The sequence below is a fragment of the Myodes glareolus genome, chromosome 27 (genome assembly GCF_982192425.1).
Source record: "Myodes glareolus chromosome 27, mMyoGla1.1, whole genome shotgun sequence".
Taxonomy (NCBI): domain Eukaryota; kingdom Metazoa; phylum Chordata; class Mammalia; order Rodentia; family Cricetidae; genus Myodes; species Myodes glareolus.
In genome coordinates, this window is record NC_142052.1 from 40,875,605 (window position 1) to 40,894,326 (window position 18,722).

At 43.4% G+C, this 18,722-nt stretch overlaps 1 protein-coding gene across 1 annotated transcript in view; it reads left to right on the top strand.

The window, feature by feature from the left end:
* Plcl1 (phospholipase C like 1 (inactive)) overlaps window positions 1-18,722 on the top strand; it is a 302,997-nt gene that overhangs the window by 228,591 nt on the left and 55,684 nt on the right. The window lies entirely within an intron of this gene.

Genomic DNA, 18,722 nt, shown 5'->3' on the forward strand with positions numbered 1-18,722 from the left:
CTAGCAACCTTGAGTATTTATCGCTCTTTTTCTGTTTTCACTTTTCCACAGAATTTATCTGCCCATACACAAATGTTATGATTAAGGGGTTAGAGATTGGAGGGGTCATAAGACAAGGGTGACTGCACCCTGAACTCTTGCAGTACAACAGCAGTGGTCCCAGGAATAAGGACCGCCGTATCCATTGTAAAGCTGGTTTATAAAAATCACATATTTCTTGGTCCTACTCAGCTGATGCAGTAAGCCGGAAGGGCACTGGGGCATCTGTTATGCTCAGGAATTGCCATGCAATCTATGCTGGATGAGGTGCAGTGCCCAAGGACTCTGAGGAGGAAAAGGCAGAAAGGGCAGAAACGGGGAAGAAGAGGCTGCTTCGTATCAGAGTGGGTGAGTGGTCACCAAATAACAGGCTTTTCTCCAAGATGAATTCCAGGAAAAATAACCCAGTCGGAAGACGATTTGGGAACCCAAGGTGAACTTATTAAAAGCCAATGTCTCTTTACTTTGTGAGCAGAGAAAGAGCCCTTGGCTGCTGGAGTATGATATCACTGATTAATATCGATTCTGAGCGCCCAGCTAAAGAAGAGAAGAAAACAACCCTGCCACGGAGAAACCGTCTGTGTGAGAGCTGTTCCCCACGTCTTTTGAGGATGCACGTCCTCTCTGCCTGCTCCTTATGCAGGATGATTAATGCCGAATTTGCAGCGTTAGCTGTGGGCTAAGAAAGAAGTAGAGCTGCCGTGTCGAGGAATCAAAACTATTATTCAATAGATGTGTACTTTTGCTCATTAGCTTTCCGTGGAAGCCAAACATCTAAGAGTATTCTTCTCTTGTAAAAGCCAATTTTGGTCCAACCATGTAAAACTATGTTCTGTAGACACCTAGACATGGAGCTCAACTCCTAGACTGTTGGTTAAAAATAAGAGCTCAGGACTCACAGAACTGGACTCAGATGTGTCTTTCACCAGTTAGCATTCCCTGCTCAGTGCCTGGGCCACAATAATGCTCAAAAACGCATGATTATAGAACACGGGATTTCTGCAAGCCCTTGTTCAAATACTTATCCAGTGCCTAGCGGTGTCATGTAGCACGAAGTCTAATTGGTCTAATAATAAAACCCGGAGTCAGATATCAGGGTAAATGCTGAAAGATCACAGAAGTAAAGGAGCCGGACCCTAGAGAGACTGTTCACATCCACCCGATGCTCAGACAGAGGGGGAAAATATCTGTCTTCACGAATCCTCAGACTGAATGCCATGAGTTCCTGTTGCCTCCCATCTTATTTTCCTCTCTCTTGGCCCAGTCCTATCCCTTCCTCTCTCCACTGCCCTACTGCTGGGGTTAAGCACCACCACCTGGCTCTTTTTCTTTTAGACTGAATCAATCTCACGTAGCATAGGGTGGCCTTGAACTCACAGAGATCCATCTGCCTCTGCCTCCAGAGGGATAAAGGTGTGCGCCACTACGGCCTGGCCTCTCTGGCTAACTAGTGGCTAGCTCTGCACTCTGATCTTCAGGCAAGTGTTACTTGTTAGATCACAAACAAAATATCACTACGATGTCATGCACAGACTCAGGGGCTAGGGGCATCTCTGCCTTCGGTGAGCTCTGGGAGTCGGGTGGCAGAAAACCTGTGAACGAGGAGACAACACAAGAGCATTAGCTGCTAAAGAAGGAATTAACACAGCAAAAAGTCCATTCCAGTAAGCTGCCTTCAAGTCAGATTTGCTCACAATATAATGTTGCTTACAAGCAGCTGGTAACTCAGATTCTCTTACCCAGAGTTCCTTTTTTTAGTTGTACCCCTAAGCTGAATGGTTTATTGTGCCAGTTTGCAATGCAAAAAAATCAAAACCAAAACCGATTAGTTCCTATCACTTCAAATAGTGGATTATTTCTGTTTTTACTCGCCATTTGGTATGGTTTTAATTTTAAATGGCCACAATTAAAATGTATTCATTGACTTGATAATTTTGTAGGAATTCTACTTTTTACAGATTAATAATTTTCAGTTTGTTGATGCCTACAAAATTTAGGAAGCTACTGATTCCTAGAACCCCACCATTTTTGTCATCTTCTGTTGATGGAAGTTTCCGTCCCTCCTGGTCCCATAGCTGTTCCATCCCAAAGAAACACACAGAGCCTTATATTAATTATACACTGTTTGATCTATTAGCTCAGGCTTTTTACTAACTAACTCTTACAACTTAAATCAACCCATAATTCTTACCTATGTTTAGCTATGTGGCTTGGCACCTTTTCTCAGTAAGATATTCTCATCTTGTTTCCTCTGTGTCTGGCAAGTGACTGAATCTCTGCCTTTCCTCTTCCCAGAATTCTCTTAGTCTGGTTGCCTTGCTTATATTTCCTGCCTGGCTACTGACCAATCAGCATTTTATTAAACTAATACGAGTGACAAATCTTTACTGTGTACAAAAGCATTATCCCACAGCCATCCAATGCTTGAAATTTTAAGTAAAAATAATTCCCTAAGCTCCAAGGAGACCACGGTTTCAGTCTTGCAGGAATGTCCTGGAAATATATTAGTTATTAACTCTGATTCAACTTTCTGCTTCAAAGCTAATTTAAAGCAAAAATGAAATGAAACTCTACCTTTGCATGCTAGAAAGCATCTATTCTCAGGTAAGCGATTGTTGAAACAGTTTCAGTAGGACCTTAGGTGTAAGGTGAGACCTTGCCTGGGCTGAGTGGATTTGTTTCTGTGACACTCAGGAGACATTATGACATTATTTCTACTCTGGAGTCAACTTACCTGGAAGATTTTAGTACCTGTGGCATATTTTAGAGGCACAGATTTGCATGTGTTGAGAATTTCCAGACCTGTACAATAACCTAGGGTTGCAGAGGTCACTGGATCAACAACACATCATGTGACTGACACACAAAAGCACTTCTATGGGGGTCTGTGAACTACTAGGCCCAGGAAACTTACTTAATGTTTTTTTCTTCGCTGAAAGAGTTCTGGCCTGGATGTTAATGATTTATCCAGGAATGGAGGATGTTTGGTTTCTGTGCTTGTATCTGTGTTTACGATTTCATTTCCAGAAAGTAAGATTCATAAAAAATAAAAGATAGTAAGATTTCTGAAAAAGCAATACAGTATTGAGGGGCGACAGAGATTTAGACTTTCAAGGCATCAAGGATGAGACCTAGATGTTGAGACGAAATACAGGAAACGAAGTTGGGGGTTGGGAGGAGAGAGGGAACCTGTCGGGGACCTGGGTGAGGAATACAAGATACGATCAAACTATGTTGTGTGAAATTCTCCAGAAAACGTATGTGTTTTCCAAGTGGGCTGTGCTCCTGCACGCCTGTGACCCTGACACAGGAGTAGAGTTGGGGGCGTTCGAGACAGACTGACAGATCTCAGTGATGACCCAGTCACCCTTTTCAGTGACGAAATACGCCGTCTCAAAAGATAAGCAGGCTCCCTATCCTCAGCCGCAGGATCAGGAACGTGTAGCGAGCCGGAACACATACGGAGAACACGTGCCTCTGTACAGGTTCTCCGAGACACTAGGAAACGTCATTAGAAACCTTTCTGCTAGAGAATCTAGGTGATCTGAAGGGATGCCCAGCCCAGAATGGTCCGAGAGAATAAATAAGAATGATTTTGAGGGAAAGCTTGGTAATCTAATTCGTACTGTCTTCACTCGAGTTATTTGATAAATGTCAGCTCACTGAAACGACTTTTCCATTTGAATCACGGTCATAATATTTTTGTGCTATCTTTCAAAGCAGTTTTCTGTCATCTCCAAATATCTGATATGCCAGTGACTCCTTTTGGTACCTGGTACGTGTGCCTTTTTTGTGAGTCATGAAAGGGTCCTGTGATTTGACCTTTAGTGAAGATGCTGGCTTAGGACCTGCACATGTTTGTTTTATTGCACTGGAAGAGAAGAGAGGAAATGATTTGTTTCACCAACCATGGTTTATTGCATCTGTTTGTAGCTCTTAAATGATTTAATAGGATTGATGGGGTCTTTTCTTCCTTCATCTGACGGTAAGCAAGTAGCCGCCGGCTTATATTCTTACAAACGCGGAGAGATGACGGACATCTTTTAATTTGTCATCTGCCATCCTAAACAGTTAGACAGCCAACGACTTTTTACTCTGTCAAGTCTCTCTTTTTTTTTTATACAATATACCTTTATACAATTTCTGAGAAGTATGAACTTTGTAATGCACAGCCCAATTAGAGGGAAAACTAAAGACTTCGTAACATTTTTTTTAAATTTTTTCTTTTATTCAACTTTATACAAATTGTCCCTAATTTTTTTTCAAAGTTTATTAAATTATGAAAGTTTCCATTTCCGCCCCTCTTCCCAACACCCTCCCACTCCCCCCTTCCCCCTCCTCCTCCCTCTCCATCCCTAAGAGCAGTCAGGGTTTCCTGCCCTGTGGGAAGTTCAAGTTCCTCCCCCCTCCCTCCAGGTCCAGGAAGGTGAGTATCCAAACAGACTGGATCCCAAAAATCCAGTATATGCAGAGGAAACAAGACCCAGTGTCATTGTCAGTGGCTTTTCAGCAAGGCTCCAGGCCAGCCACATTCAGAGAATCCGGCCACATTCAGAAAATCTGGTTGGATCACATGCTCGTTCAGTCCCAGTCCAAATGGCCTTGGTGAACTCTCATTAGATCAGTCCCCTTGTATCAGTGGGTGATTGCACCCCTCGCGGTCCTCCTGAGTTTTTTTTTCATGTTCTTCCTCCTTCTGCCCCTCATTTGGACCATGGGGGGCTCAGTCCGGTGCTCCAATGTGGGTCTCCGTCTGTATCGCCATCCATCGTCGGATGAAGGATCTATGGTGATAAGCAAAATATTCATCAGTATGGTTATAGGCCAAGGCCGGTTCAGGCACCCTCTCCTCTGTCTAGAGAACAATCTGGGGATCTCTCCTTGGACCTGGGATCCCATTTATAATCAAGTCTCTTGTAAACCCTAAAATGACTCCCTTAGTTGAGATATATTCTTCCCTGATCTCATATCCATCCTTCCTCCCTCCCCCCATCTCAGTCCCCCAAGTTTTCCCCATTCCTCCCCTACTCCCTTCTATTAACAATGTTTGGTTTGTTATTTAATGGTACTATTTAATTACTGCTATGTCTAAGGGCTGTATTTTTTGGTGGAAAATTTAAAGAATGTGATTTATTTAGTGGGAATTCTGAGGCTTACATCACTATGGAATTTGCAATGGGCAGTGATAGAGACAAGGTTTCTCTGTAGTTTTTGGTGCCTGTCCTGGAACTAGCTCTTGAAGACCAGGCTGGCCTCGAACTCACAGAGATCCGTCTCCCAAGTGCTGGGATTAAAGACGTGTGCCACTACCACTTGGCTCTTCCCAGTTTTCTACAGAAAGCCTCTCTCCTGCTGCCCACAAGGATTATACAAAATGGTCCCGTCAGGGTGCCAATGCGTGCAAGTGGCAGCCGTTGCATCTACATTATCCTGAGCAGACGTTATTGCCTGAATCGCTGCCAAGTCTGAGAGTACAGAGCTGAATCTAGGGTAAGAGGAGGTTATCAGGTTCCCGTCTCTGTTCCTAGCTGGCAGCCGCTTCCAGAAGAGTGCATGACGGGAGCCAGTGGATTTCACTGGGCTGGACCAGCAAGTGGCAGAAGGCAGCAAATTCCTCGTTGATCAGTCTGAGCATGCCCACCCTCGGTCACTGACGTCAGAGGTGGCAGGCTCTCTCCAACTCCTTTTCAGATTAGAAAGATGATGCCCCAGGGAAAAAGAGGGAAGTGGATGGGATTGAGCTAGCAAAAAGGGCTGAGGACCACTTCCCCTGTACTTGGCAGACCTGGACCTTTTTTTTGTTGTTGTTGTTGTTGTTTGTGGGTTTTTTTTTTTGGTTTTTGTTTGTTTTTTACCTTCTACTCTACTCTGAGTACGTGACTTTGTCTTGCTCTTGAGACATTAAACAGCCGTCACCAGGTGGGACTCCATCCTTTGCTACCTCCTCTCCGTCACCTGCCTCCTTAACACACATCCTCCTCTTCTTCTATTAGGGCAGGTGATTCATTTCTGTTTTCAAAGACAGATAAGCCCAGGCCACCTCTCTGCTCCCCTCTTACCTCCCGGGCACCTTTATCTCAGCCGCTCTCTCTTTCTTCTCTTAGACGGACAAACAGACGTGAGATGATCGACCTCTATTAATTGATGCCTCTCTCTGTACACTGTGCTGCCTTTTAAAACTGCCAGAGCATTCATTTCTAGCTTCTTCCTCCAGCCCCATTGTTTATATGCCGGTTTTTTTTTGCTCACCGTTCTTCTTACCAAACTCGAGGGTGAACCCTTCCCAAAACCAGGGCTGGGCCTCTCCTCATGATTCCTTCTCGCTTTAAGTTGTCATATCCGCTTCTTACGTCACAAAGAGCCTCCTGGCTCCTCATTCACAAATCACATTTAACCAGATGTCTACCCCGAGATCAAGTTCCTTGGAATGCCTTGGGGGCATGGGGCCATTCACAAAGCTGTTTTTCTCCAGCTTTCCCTACGTCTGCCCGCGGTTCCTCCAGTCTCTCTGCTGCCCACACCACACAGGTCAGGATGGTGCATGGCAGCGCCTTCTCCGTCTCTGGTTGCCGAGTGCCGGGTTGTCAGAAAGCCCTCACGAAGCCGTCTGTTTTTCTGCTGTTGCCTCAGTTTAGTGATCTCCCCTGCAATAACGTGTGGGCTCTTCTTTGGAAGTTTTTGTATGCCCAAACACACAGCTAAGCATATATGTATTTTATTTAAAATGTCACCCATTGTCCTTAAAACTGCTGTAAAATAAATTCCAGATTTCTTTCAAGTGGTTCCCAAGCTCCTAAATCCCTGCTAAATGCTTTGTGTTACAGCCTCTCTCTCTTCCCTTCAGTCTCCTCCTCCTTCTCTTCCTCCTCCTCCTCTTCCTCCTTCTCTCTTTGCAGTTGTTACATGGCCATTGCTAGGGCACTAACCCCACGTTCTTCTACTTGGAATTTCCCCACAGTTAGTTTGGCGATTTGTCTGAACCCGTAGGACCTATCTTAGTCTAAAGTAGCTCTCCTCTATCTACAATATCTTAGATTTTCTGTGAGGGCAAGTCTTAAGGATTTGGGGGAGATTATTTATTATTGTTATTATTACTCTACAGAGTCTCATCTCGTATAGGCTGACCTGAAAGTTTCTATGTAGTTGGCCTTAAGCTCCGAATCCTCCTGTCTTCACATTCCAAGTTCTTGCATTACTGCTGTGTACCTGTGTATCCAGCTCTTTCTGTGGGTGTGTTTCAGACGCTGTTGCCTAATAACCTCTGTATATCCCACTGAGTCGCTGAGACTCTATAAATATACAAAGCCAAAGGTTCAGATATTCCAAATCCCAAGTTCTCCACCCTGTACCTTGTTTTGAGACAGCATTTTCTTAGTGACCTAGAACTATTGGGAAGAGATAATAATCAGTGTCAGTGATAACTTCCTTTATTCTATATTCATGTGTGTGTACATGCATGCATATATATGTGTATTTCTGTGCGTGTGTCTGTTCATGCATCCATATATATGTGTATTTCTGTGTGTGTGTCTGTATGTGCATGCATGCATATATATGTGTATCTGTGTGTGTCTGTGTGTGCATGCATGGGTATGGCAGAATAGCTGTAACACGCGCAATCCTTCCCACCGTGAAGGGTAAGCAAACACACCGAAATGAGTCATGCAGAGGCCAAAGCCAAGCATGCCTGTAGAAAAAGTGTCACCCAGGACTAGCAATCTGTGGGCTCGGCAGCCAGCAGCCAGCAGCCAGCTCTGTTGCTGAAGTTTCTGCTTTTGGCATGGCATTTGGTTTCCCAATGACTAGGATCTTTAAAATCCTACGGAGATTTCACAAGGAAACAGACATAGAAACACTTGGAAAGGTATAGCATTTCTTAGAATGATGAGCTACTCCTGCCTTCACTGCTTGGCCTTTCAGTGGTAAAAGTGATATGATTTTGCTTGCAGGCTCTTAAAGTAGTAATGGACACAGTTCTTCCCATAGATAGGATGGACCGTCACTTCCTCTCAGTCCATACAAGTTACTGTCAAGAAACTCCCCCCGGGTGGCAATATGAAACTAAGTAAGTGTAGTGAATTCATTAAGAATTCCTGTTTTAATTCTCGGCTAGCTTCCTTGGTAACAGTGCTAATCGAGTTTAACTATGTTGAGGTGTCAAGCCTCTTTTTCTAAGAGATTAATTAGAGATTAGTCTCCAAGCTAATTGTAAATTACTGTACTTTTTCATTGTTAAGGGTTCAGTGGGAATTGCTGTTTAGGAAAATGATTATAGATTATAAATGGTTTCATTAAGTACTTCGTTTCCCTGTCACTCTCCCAGGTTTATCGTAATAAATGACTTTAATATTCCTTTTTACTGATAATTTAAATGAGATCTAGAAGATGAAGCATTATTTTGAAACAAGTTTAATTTAATTGGCCCAGCATGGCTTGGAATCCTTACTGCCTGTGCCACCCGAATGATTAAGTACCAGAGAAGACTCTGTTAGGTGAGGATTGCACCTTCTGTCTGCATGATGGGATGACTGCGCCTTCCGAGAGAAGCTCTCTTTGCAGCTGACCCTGGTGAATACATTAAAACATGCTGTCCTCTTCCTCTCGTGAGCTCCACCCATCAGTCTTAGCCACAAATGGTGACTCACGTAGACCTGTGGCAAAACTGACACCTTCTAAAGCAACAGGAAAAATTCACAGCTCCGATTGGGCATTAAGTATCTCTGTGTTCTGCCCAGTTGGTGGTCTAGTGATTAAGATGCCAATGGTATAGTTCATGTACTGTCCTGAAAAGGGTTGTAATGCTCGACTCATTCTAACAATCACCAAGATGAGCGAGCCTGGCCACGGTAGGCTTCCTATAGCTTTGTGAGCTTCCCTTGGTGCCAGGAAAGCAAGCCACCTGACATGATTCGTATTTTTTAATGACTAGTGCTTAATATGCAGTAGAAGTGACAGCGTCTGGACTAAGTTTGGTTTTGTCACACATGAGATGTGACGATGGTTTCATTGTGGGTTGCCTTTCCCCTCCCTACAGTTAAACTCACCCAACTGTCTTCGACTGGGAACTGTGGCCAGAACTACAAAGGCCTCAGTACTGCCTGCAGCTTGGGCTAGAGAACAGAAACCAAGGCGGGTGGGGGGTCGAAATGATAGGAGATATGGCGGCATTCAGAGAGAGGGGAGGGGAGGCTGCAAAGGTGCATTCTGGGAAGACACATTCTCTCCCAGATAGAGAGAATATCCACAGATAGAGAGGGATCTTAGTCTGATTTGGCAATGGCAGAAACATTAACAAAAGACAACAAGTCTCAGCGACATTTAGGTCCTTTCTGTCTTGAAGAGGTCCCCCGAAGGAGCAGCCAGGACATAGGACCCCTGCCTTCAGGGCAATGAGCCAGAATGGCTTAATGGTTATCACCCGATTCCAAAACTTGCTTTTGTACCCCTGTAACCTTGCCTCTCTTCTGAAGTGAACCAGCTTCTTGGCTACTGTCCTTCACGGAGCCCTGCGACCTTGGGAGTCCCCTTGTTTGCTCTCCTTCACCGGAACCTGGTGTGTGGTGAATCCCATCTTAGCTACTGTCCTTCACCGAACCTGGTGACCTGGGGAGCCCCCTGGGCTACTGTCCTTCACAGATTCTGGTACCTGGAGGGGGGATTCCCCAGGGCTAATGTCACTTTACAAAGCCTGCTGCCTTGGAGAGTGTCCTTGCCACAGATATTCTGACATCAGGGGAGCTCATATTCCAGCTTCTCCCTGAACTGTAGATCTCGGACTGGAGTCTCAAGCTCCGAGATACACACCTCAAAGAGGTATGCACCCCGGCCCACCTAGCGCTGAGGACCCTGAGCTTCAGTTGCATTTTGAAAATTCTTTCCTTTGACTGGACTCTAAGGCAACAGTGCTGATGGCAAATGAACACATGTCATCCCGCTCCATGTTGCGGTCGTCCGGTTCCATGTTGCGGTCGTCCTTTTCTTTCCCCAGGGTGTTTTAGGAAAACACTTGCTGTCTTAAATGACATTCCAGGCAGAATATTGGTTGCGTTAGGTGAGCGTGCTCAGCTTCACACACCAAATGCCAGGCACGTGCAGTTGGCAGCAGAGTGGTTTAAGAGAGAGGGGAGGACAGAATTGTTTGGGTACACGGGGACAAACTGAGTTTAGATCGTGGATTATTCGAATGTGTGGCTATAATCAAAGAAACAGAGGAATGTAAGTTAGAATACCAGGAGAAATTCCAATATGCGAGGCTGTATTTTCTGAAGACTTGGGGGGGTATGTTTGTGTGTGTGTGTGTGTGTGTGTGTGTGTGTGTGTTGGTGTGTGAGTGTGTTCAGGAGGATGATATGCACAAAAAAACTTTCAGGCATAAATCTAGATATGAAAATAAAGGAGTGCGGGGGAGCCACCTGATGGAGACCACCTAAGGCTGACCTCTGCTTTTGAGACTTAGGGTCTAAAGTTTACCTTTAGGGTGTGGGAAGATTTAAGAGCCGCTAGACCAGCTGGGATTTGTACTGGGCCGATTTCCCTGAGATACATTTGAGTCCTAATTGAATACAACAGATTTGAATCTCATCATCAGTGGAGTGCATTTGGTAGAAATCAGATAGATTTGAGCAATCAGGGAGGAAATGTCACTTTAATCTGCTCTTCTGGGAATCGTTACCTACTTATGTCTGCTCTCGAGTCCCCGGGGTGGAAAGCATTTGGCGTGAGGAGAAATGATACAATATGCAATCATTTTTAATTGATTAAATACTGACCAGACTAATTGTGCCGATTTAGTGTAAAAATTAATTGTACTTTGGGCATTCCTTTCACCAAGGCTAGCTGAAGTCTGGAATCCTGATGCAGAAGATACAAAAATAGTTTATAAAACAAGTTTTGCCATTTTTGAAAGATATTTTGCCACAGTTTATCACGAGTATATTGGTCATTCCTAAGAACACTCATGTTTAAGAAATAGTATTTGATTAAGAATTCAGTGCAATTAATAACAGTTTTCTACTTTAAAGTTTTTAAATTGCATCTCAAGTCATAAGAGAGATATTGTTAATTATCTTTATAAAGTTCATCCTTCTGATAATTGATGAGGTAATTGCAGGGCTAACATTTAAAAATTATCTCTAATAGGGCAATATCTTTAATGTTTTCTCACAATATCTGCTAACTTAAAAATAACTTTCTACAAATCCCACACTTTCCCTTCCTTTCCCCTGGAGATAACCCCATTAGAAACTCAAATACTTCCTCTTAGATTTGTCTTACGTAAATATAATGATGGTCTGCAGATGCAAACATGCTCATAAACGGTGTGGAACTATGCTATATGTCACCTTAATGTGCCATAATTTGTCCTTCCTGGGGATGGGTGTGCAACTTCTTAACTGGCAACGAACCCTCCGCTCTCTCTCTCTTTCATTTTGATATTGCTGGATTTAAGTAAATGTGTCATTAGTGTTTCAAACACACCCGCCGATCACACTCTCCCTTCCGCCTTCCATTAAAGACTCTTGAACAAATAACTGTGTGCATACAAACACGTGACTTACGTTCGAGCATATTTTCTGAACAGTTTGATAATTTTGAGATTTTTTTCCCCCCCAAAATTAGCTTATAACCAAATTTTCATTTACGAATCTACTTCCGATATTATCCACAATGCACACCTGGCCCTAGTTTTAAGTTTTTTTTTTTTCCCTATATGCTCAAACCTAAGCCCTTTCTTTGTGGTTTTCATGGTGTCTCTAGTAATAATTATGCGCATTTGTTTATTCAGTCCTTGCTTTTCAAAGCTCCCACGGGCTGTAATACAGACGCTCCCCTCCGTTAGGATGCGGTGTTGATTTGAACAGACGTCCCCGCAGCCCCTCCCCCCCCCCCGCCCCCGCAAGGGTGTGTGTAAGGCAAATACTCATTTGTCTGTCCGCTGCATTTTCCCGCCATTACTTTTATCAGTGTCGAGGAGGCTGGAGAGATGGCTCAGCGCTTAAGGGCACTTCCAAAGGTCCTGAGTTCAATTCCCAGCCACCACATGGTGGCTCACAACCATCCATAATGAGATCTGGTGCCCTCTTGAGGAAGAGACCTGGTCAGTCGTCCGCATCAGCTTAGACCATGAAACCCAACACGGACAAGTTCAACAGAACCGCCATATGCGGGCTGCCCATGCATGCTTAAGCATGGCCAGGGAATAAATTACATTCATTCATTCGCTTTAATTGGTCCTGATTAGTTTTTTAGTTGATGTTTTGAGATTTTTTTTCTAGGTAATTCTGTCATTTGCTAATAATAAGTATCTATCACCTCCTTTATGATAATTCATTACTAAGTTCTCCCTCCCACCCCCTTCGTGTGTGTGTGTGTGTGTGTGTGTGTGTGTGTGTGTGTGTACGTGCGTGTGTGTATTCTTGGAGGTAGTGTCTTATATAATCCATGCGGGGCTCAGTTCATCATGTGACCAGAGATGACCTAGAACTCCTAATCCCCCTGCCTCATGTCACACATACCGTGATTATATGTATGTGCCGACCCCATCTGATTTTCCACTGAATCTCCTGGTCCCACCCACTGCTGTGATGTCGCTGTTCTAACTTCTGATCTAATGAGAGTGACCTGTGTGGTGTTTTTTTTTTTTAAACCGGAGTGAGAATTTGCCTAAACCTTTACCAGTTTTGTTTTCTTCAGAATTCTGAAAGTATTTGGGTCATGTTAAGGAAGTTTCCATCTTTTTCAAGTTCACTGAAGGTTTTTCTAGGAACCGGTGTGCTTTAGTGAATGTCCAGTGGGAGCTAAGAGCTAACGTTTCTGTCTGAGTTACTGTGCCTTTGAGCCTCCTTACTGAATTACATCAATGAATTGCCCCCTGTTGCCTGACTTACATTCCTGGAATAAGCCCGACTTTGTGAAGCATTGTTGCTGTTTTGATGCCCAGGCAACTCTGCTCACCAGCGAGGCGGATCCACCAGTTTCGTATCCTATCCGGCGGAGGGCTCTGCTTGCTGCTCAACGGTGTGTCTCCTTTTCCCCTTAACGCAGTCTCTAAATTGGGTCAGGAGTTGTCGTATTATTTTTGACAAATTCAAATTAAGAGACGTTGAACTTCGCTTGGCCAAAGTCACACAGAATGAGAGATAACGTTGAGTAATGTTCATTAACTCCCCAATCGTGGGAGATCAGGGAGAAGGGGAGAAGAAATTTAATTATCTGTCGTTTCTATCAGCTCAGTATTTATAGGCTATGCGTTTTGTTATCTTAGTGAAGAACTACCTTTATTTACATAGTTTCCCTTTACATTTTTCTACATTAAGGGAGTGGGTTTGTTTCACTGAGAGGCTGGAGGCGGGGTTCGTCAGAAAGAGGTCTCCGTGGTCAGAATGATGCTCACTGTGATCAGCCATCTGGTCCCTGCCCACGGGCAGGTGTGGGTGGTCCCTTAGTCAAAAGGAATGCAATCAGGATTAACGTGTGAGATGTGCTTAGCCCATTCCGGAAGCTTTGTGTCAAACTAGAAGCCTCTAGTCAGAGGCGTCTTGATGGTCACGCTGACTGTTTGGTCCAAAGAATTCGTATCACACAGTGGCTAATCCCAATGAACATACTCTGTTTTCACTGAAGGAGAAAACAATAAGACCGTGTTTACACATAGCATTTGAGTCAGGAGAATTGGCATGCTATTCCCTGCATGATTCAGAGGATTGTGCTGCAGAAAGCTAGACATATTTTTTTTTTATTAAGGATGTAATATGTCAGAAATGTGGCGTCCCGAGACTTTATAAAACTGGTCTATTTAAAGATTCACATCTATTTGTTAGACCAGACTGAGCTTTTCTGAGTTAGAGAAAGACGAGTTCAGGTTGCCCCGTTATTTTTTTAAGTTTGCATATCGCCAAAATAAAATATCGTCTCAAGTCAGAGATAGAAAATATTTTTAAGTGAATTCTTCGTTTTAAAATATTCTGTGACTTTTTCTAAGTGAAAACCATGTCTTTACTCTCATGTAGCACTGACCGATTCTATCTCTAAGCAGCAGGCTAAGAGTGACATGTTCTATTCTTTGATTGGAATGATAAGTGATACATATAATCTATAATCTTTTCTTATCAAATGCTGTACAGGAAGCCGCGAGTTCCTGGAAGCTGATCAGTCTTGAAGTTCTACCTTGTTAAGGAGACCTTTGTATTCTAAAGCCAGGCTGACTACCTTCCTTATTTCCACGTAAGCTAGTCTAACTGCGGTCCGTTTCTGGCACTCAGTCCCAGCAATAGGCGCTGCTAACGCATGCTGGAATTCACGTGGTGCTGAAACACACTGGCCGTTCTCTGTCCAGTTTTAAATATACCTTATTCAAAGTGAGATCACTGGAGAACGTATCTAAATTTCAAAATCATTGATGTTAACGTAAACAGCATTGTTTCTCATAGTTGAGAGTAAATAGTCCAGAGATCAACTAGGAAGGCCACAAGGAAAATGAAGGAAGCATTGTTTTATGGCTTCTCTGTGTAGCCCATGAAAAAAAACAAAAGGGAACTCTTGTCAGAAATGTTCATGAAATGAGCTCTATTTCATAATGTTCCATTCCTGTTAATATTTTAAATTTCAAATCAAGTATTTTAAGTAAATATGCAACGTTAGTTAGACTGATTAAAAGCAAAATTATGCATGGATTTGAAGGAGGGAGCCCCCTACTAATTAATACACAGACTTCTGATGAAGGCCCCAATAAAGCACCATGCTGTCTACTTATGTCCAGAAAATACCTGTGACGTATTTAATCTCTGCAGTGAGTCGTTGAAAGATGTACATTTGTAATGTATGTACCTATTCAAAGTGTACATTTAGACATCCATCGGTGTGGACTTTGAAGGAAACAGAGCATCCCGTTTTCCATATAGCTAGCCTCCAGTTAATCCTCACTGGAGAAACGACAAAGGCCAGCCAGCCAGAACTCCTGTGTCCCACTGTACGAGGTCTCCTGGGGAAGGGCACAGTCCTGTCTCAGGCTCCAAGCCCACTTGGTTCTTAGCTGCTTGTTATTATATCTTTGTTCAAAAAAGTTTCTTTGCATTTAGATGATGTGTGTGTGTGTGTGTGTGTGTGTGAGAGAGAGAGAGAGAGAGAGAGAGAGAGAGAGAGAGAGAGACTCGTGTACTATGGCACATGTATGGATGTCAGGGGACCACCTTCAGGAGTCAGGTCTCTCCTTTGACCATGCAGGACCCAGGGTTGCCAGACTTGACCCTCACACTGTTCCTTGGGTCAGCGTGGCTCTTCCCCGAAGTTATCCGACTGAAACAACATTTTTTTATGAACAAGATTTAAAGTCATGCTTCACCAGATAGATTGTTTTTCTGGGTCTTCTCAGAGCATGGTGAGGGAAAGCTGTTGTCCTCTTTTGTGGCCGCATATTAATATTGTTAGATGGCAAAGAAGAGAGTAAATGCCAGTGGGGGGTTACAGAAGCAATTTTATTCATTTAGCTTCTGTGAACGCCCTCCTACCCCGCCCCCAATTTTTGTTTAATGAAATATGTTTGAAGAGATGTAAATCTTTTACTCTTGTATTCGCAGGATTCTCATTTAATCAGACTGGTTTTCTTTTCCTTACCATAGATAAGTAAAATAAATAGTAAGATAAATATGATAGATTAAAAAATGTAGAAGACAATGAGAACAAATTAAAACGGTATCTCATTATCTCCCTCCCCCCATAGCATTTCCAAGTTGTTTCTAGATTAAAAATTCATGCTCATAGCATGGAATTGTATGGAAGCTTTTTTTTTTCATGTGGATGGACTGTGAATAGTGCTTTAAGTAAATAAATACATTATTTTATCTAAAGAGTAGACTGTTTATTTTATACTACAAGAATTTAAAGCTCCTCTGTTGCTGATGGTTGAATCCTTTATAAGGTATCGGCTTTATTTACAAAGACCATAAATGCAAAACACAAATCAAGGCCAGGAGCCATTCAGGGGCCATAGAAACCCAATTTGGCCCATTTGTTTTTTATCGTTTAGAACCGTGATTGCTCTGCAGAAAGAGATCATCCGGAAACATCACTGAGAATTCCAGGAGATTGAAGAGACTGTGGTCCCCATCTGATTTTTGTGTTCTCCTGGACTGTGAGGCCAGCTGTTGACTTAGGAGGCAATAACATCACGTGGGGCTGTTTTATCCCGGTAGACTTCAGCCTTTTACCCCTACTCAAAGGGAGGAAAGTTAGCCTCGGGAAGAATTAACATTTACATGCTCCATCCGAATCTCTTAGATACATGCTCTGGGTGATGGAGTCCTTCCTTTGGCATCATCTAACTGGGTGAAAGCTGGAAAGAACACACTTGGATGGAGACCAAACCTGGCTCCTCTTGGAACCTGGCCAAGCGCTGGCAGGGCTGGGCTTCACAATACACTTATTACTGCGGACCAGACACACGTTGTTAATAGCTGTGTGGAGACTTATCAACAGGGGAGTCCATAGCCAACACGTTAATGTTTATCAAACTACTTACCTTAATATGTCCCCTTCTCTAGGACGAATCTGCAATTGTATTATTGCAGTGAATATGGTTATGCTTTATAGGGCACTGTCCAGGAGGCCATGGGAGTCAAGTGGTTCCAAAAGAGACTCGAGCCTCCCAGTCCAGCAATACATCAAATGGTGTCCCTACTCCTTCCAGTCTGCCCAAGCTAGAACATTGCAGTGACAGTCTGGGGATCTCTGTCCAGGGCCAGGCATTGCTGTTTCTATGGCAGACCTAGAGAAATAAAATCAGCAGTCTGACTCTTTCCCAGCATATTTTAATAGGAATAATCTTGGCTGTGGCCATTGCTAGACAAACTAATTACTTCTTCACACGTGCATGGCCCGTGTCTAGCTCACTTGGGGACTTGCAGTAGCTACATCTTGGCTCTTGTGGGATGACAACATGGGAGCCACATCCTTTTCAGAGGCCAGGTTTTTAAGGCACTTTGGGATATGTCTTATAATCACACGTGGTTTTCAAGTCCAGGCAGGAACCTAGCATTACGGAGCAGATGGATCCTTCGGTAGACTTGATAGGAAGCATTCTTCTCTTGAAATCTTGTCTCACTAGTGGCATAGACTTGATTGAAGGAGCTATCATCACCAAGAGGAGAGGCTTATATAAGAAAGCCATTCTCGCGGTGGCCATTCGTTCTCAGGGATAAGTGGCTTCTCAAGCCAGGAGCAGAGTCTCAGGCCACAGAGAAGGTTCCCGAAGTTGCTCACATAGTGTCGAAGAACCAATGTGCATTTAGAGGAACCCTGATCCCCCATTTCCGGTTCCCTGGGAACTGTCTCAGGTTCTATGGCTCTGCTGACAACAATTATATCTGGCACATGAGCTCATATACAATATTTTTCACGTGAAGCTCTCTTTGGTCTAAAAGGCGAGCCAAATGGTTAGCTTGAAAGCTGAATAACAGTCTGATTCACCCCCCCACAATCCAGTTTCCCCTTTATTTTACTTAGTAGAGTAATCTCAGTTAGCAGTGCCATTAGGGTCCTGCTTTGATGGGGTGGAAAAATACACACAGCATCTGATATTTCGGAGCATGTGGGCTGCGATGAAGTTTAAGTGTGTTCTAGTGGAATATCTGTGTTGAAACAGCTGAAGATTTATCACTGCTTTTTTTTTAACTTAAGAATGGAGGAAATCGACCACTATGCAATAATTAAAAATAGCAACTCTCTGGGAAAGCAGGAGCCAAGTTTTTAAATGCCGCAGAAACACGGGGGTAGCATTCTGTAACCGAAATTGGGTAATTTATATCTATGTCACTTGGAGATCTGATATGAAGTTGAGTCAATGAATCATCCCATCGGCATACCATAAGCAGAGCAAAATTTATTTCCCTTTTGCCTGCAGAGTTTTAGCCAATTACATAATAAATCACCCTGCCTTTAAACAACCTAGGATAGACAGGCTTATCTGGGCTGGATGGATTGCGTGATGCTCCTGCCCCAGAGGGTGAATTCTACACTGCTTTAAAAGATGCCGGCAATGAGACAGCCTGGATTGCATTGCTTGTACTTTTCAGTGTTGGTCATGGTGACAGCGCTAGGATGTCTCAAACTGTTGAAGGTTTCTCTTAAATACAGAGGAGCCAAACATGAGCTGACTTCATGCTGACTCCCAATATTCCAGAGGATGCCCGCGGCTGGTTCTACAGGCACCGTAGATAAAGACACACAGTCTACAGGAGAGAATCTGTGTAAGGACTTGCTGTTTACAGACCAAACAGGCATGGGCTTTTCTCTCTGGAGTATCCTGATAACGTTGAATCATAATATAAACATAATGCATCCAAGCCTTACTTGAGAAATTTAAATCCAGAGAGGTTAAGTGGCTTATCACAGATAATATATATAGTGAGTTGAATAACAAAAACTTAAGGTCTAATTTTTGTCTTGAGGACAATGCCTTATGAAGCGTTCATACTCCCACCGTGCTGGTGTGCTTATGAGACCGAGTGCTCTAAGCACATAAACATGCGTTTTAGAAGTATGTCCCTGGGAAGATACTTTGAATTAGTAATGTAATGGGGAACCTTATTGAACTTGTTAAAATGAAGCATTATCCAGTTTCAAGTGGAAAGGGTCAGAAGCTCAGCGTAAATCTGAGTTGGGCAGCGATGGGGCAGTGGACGGTCCAG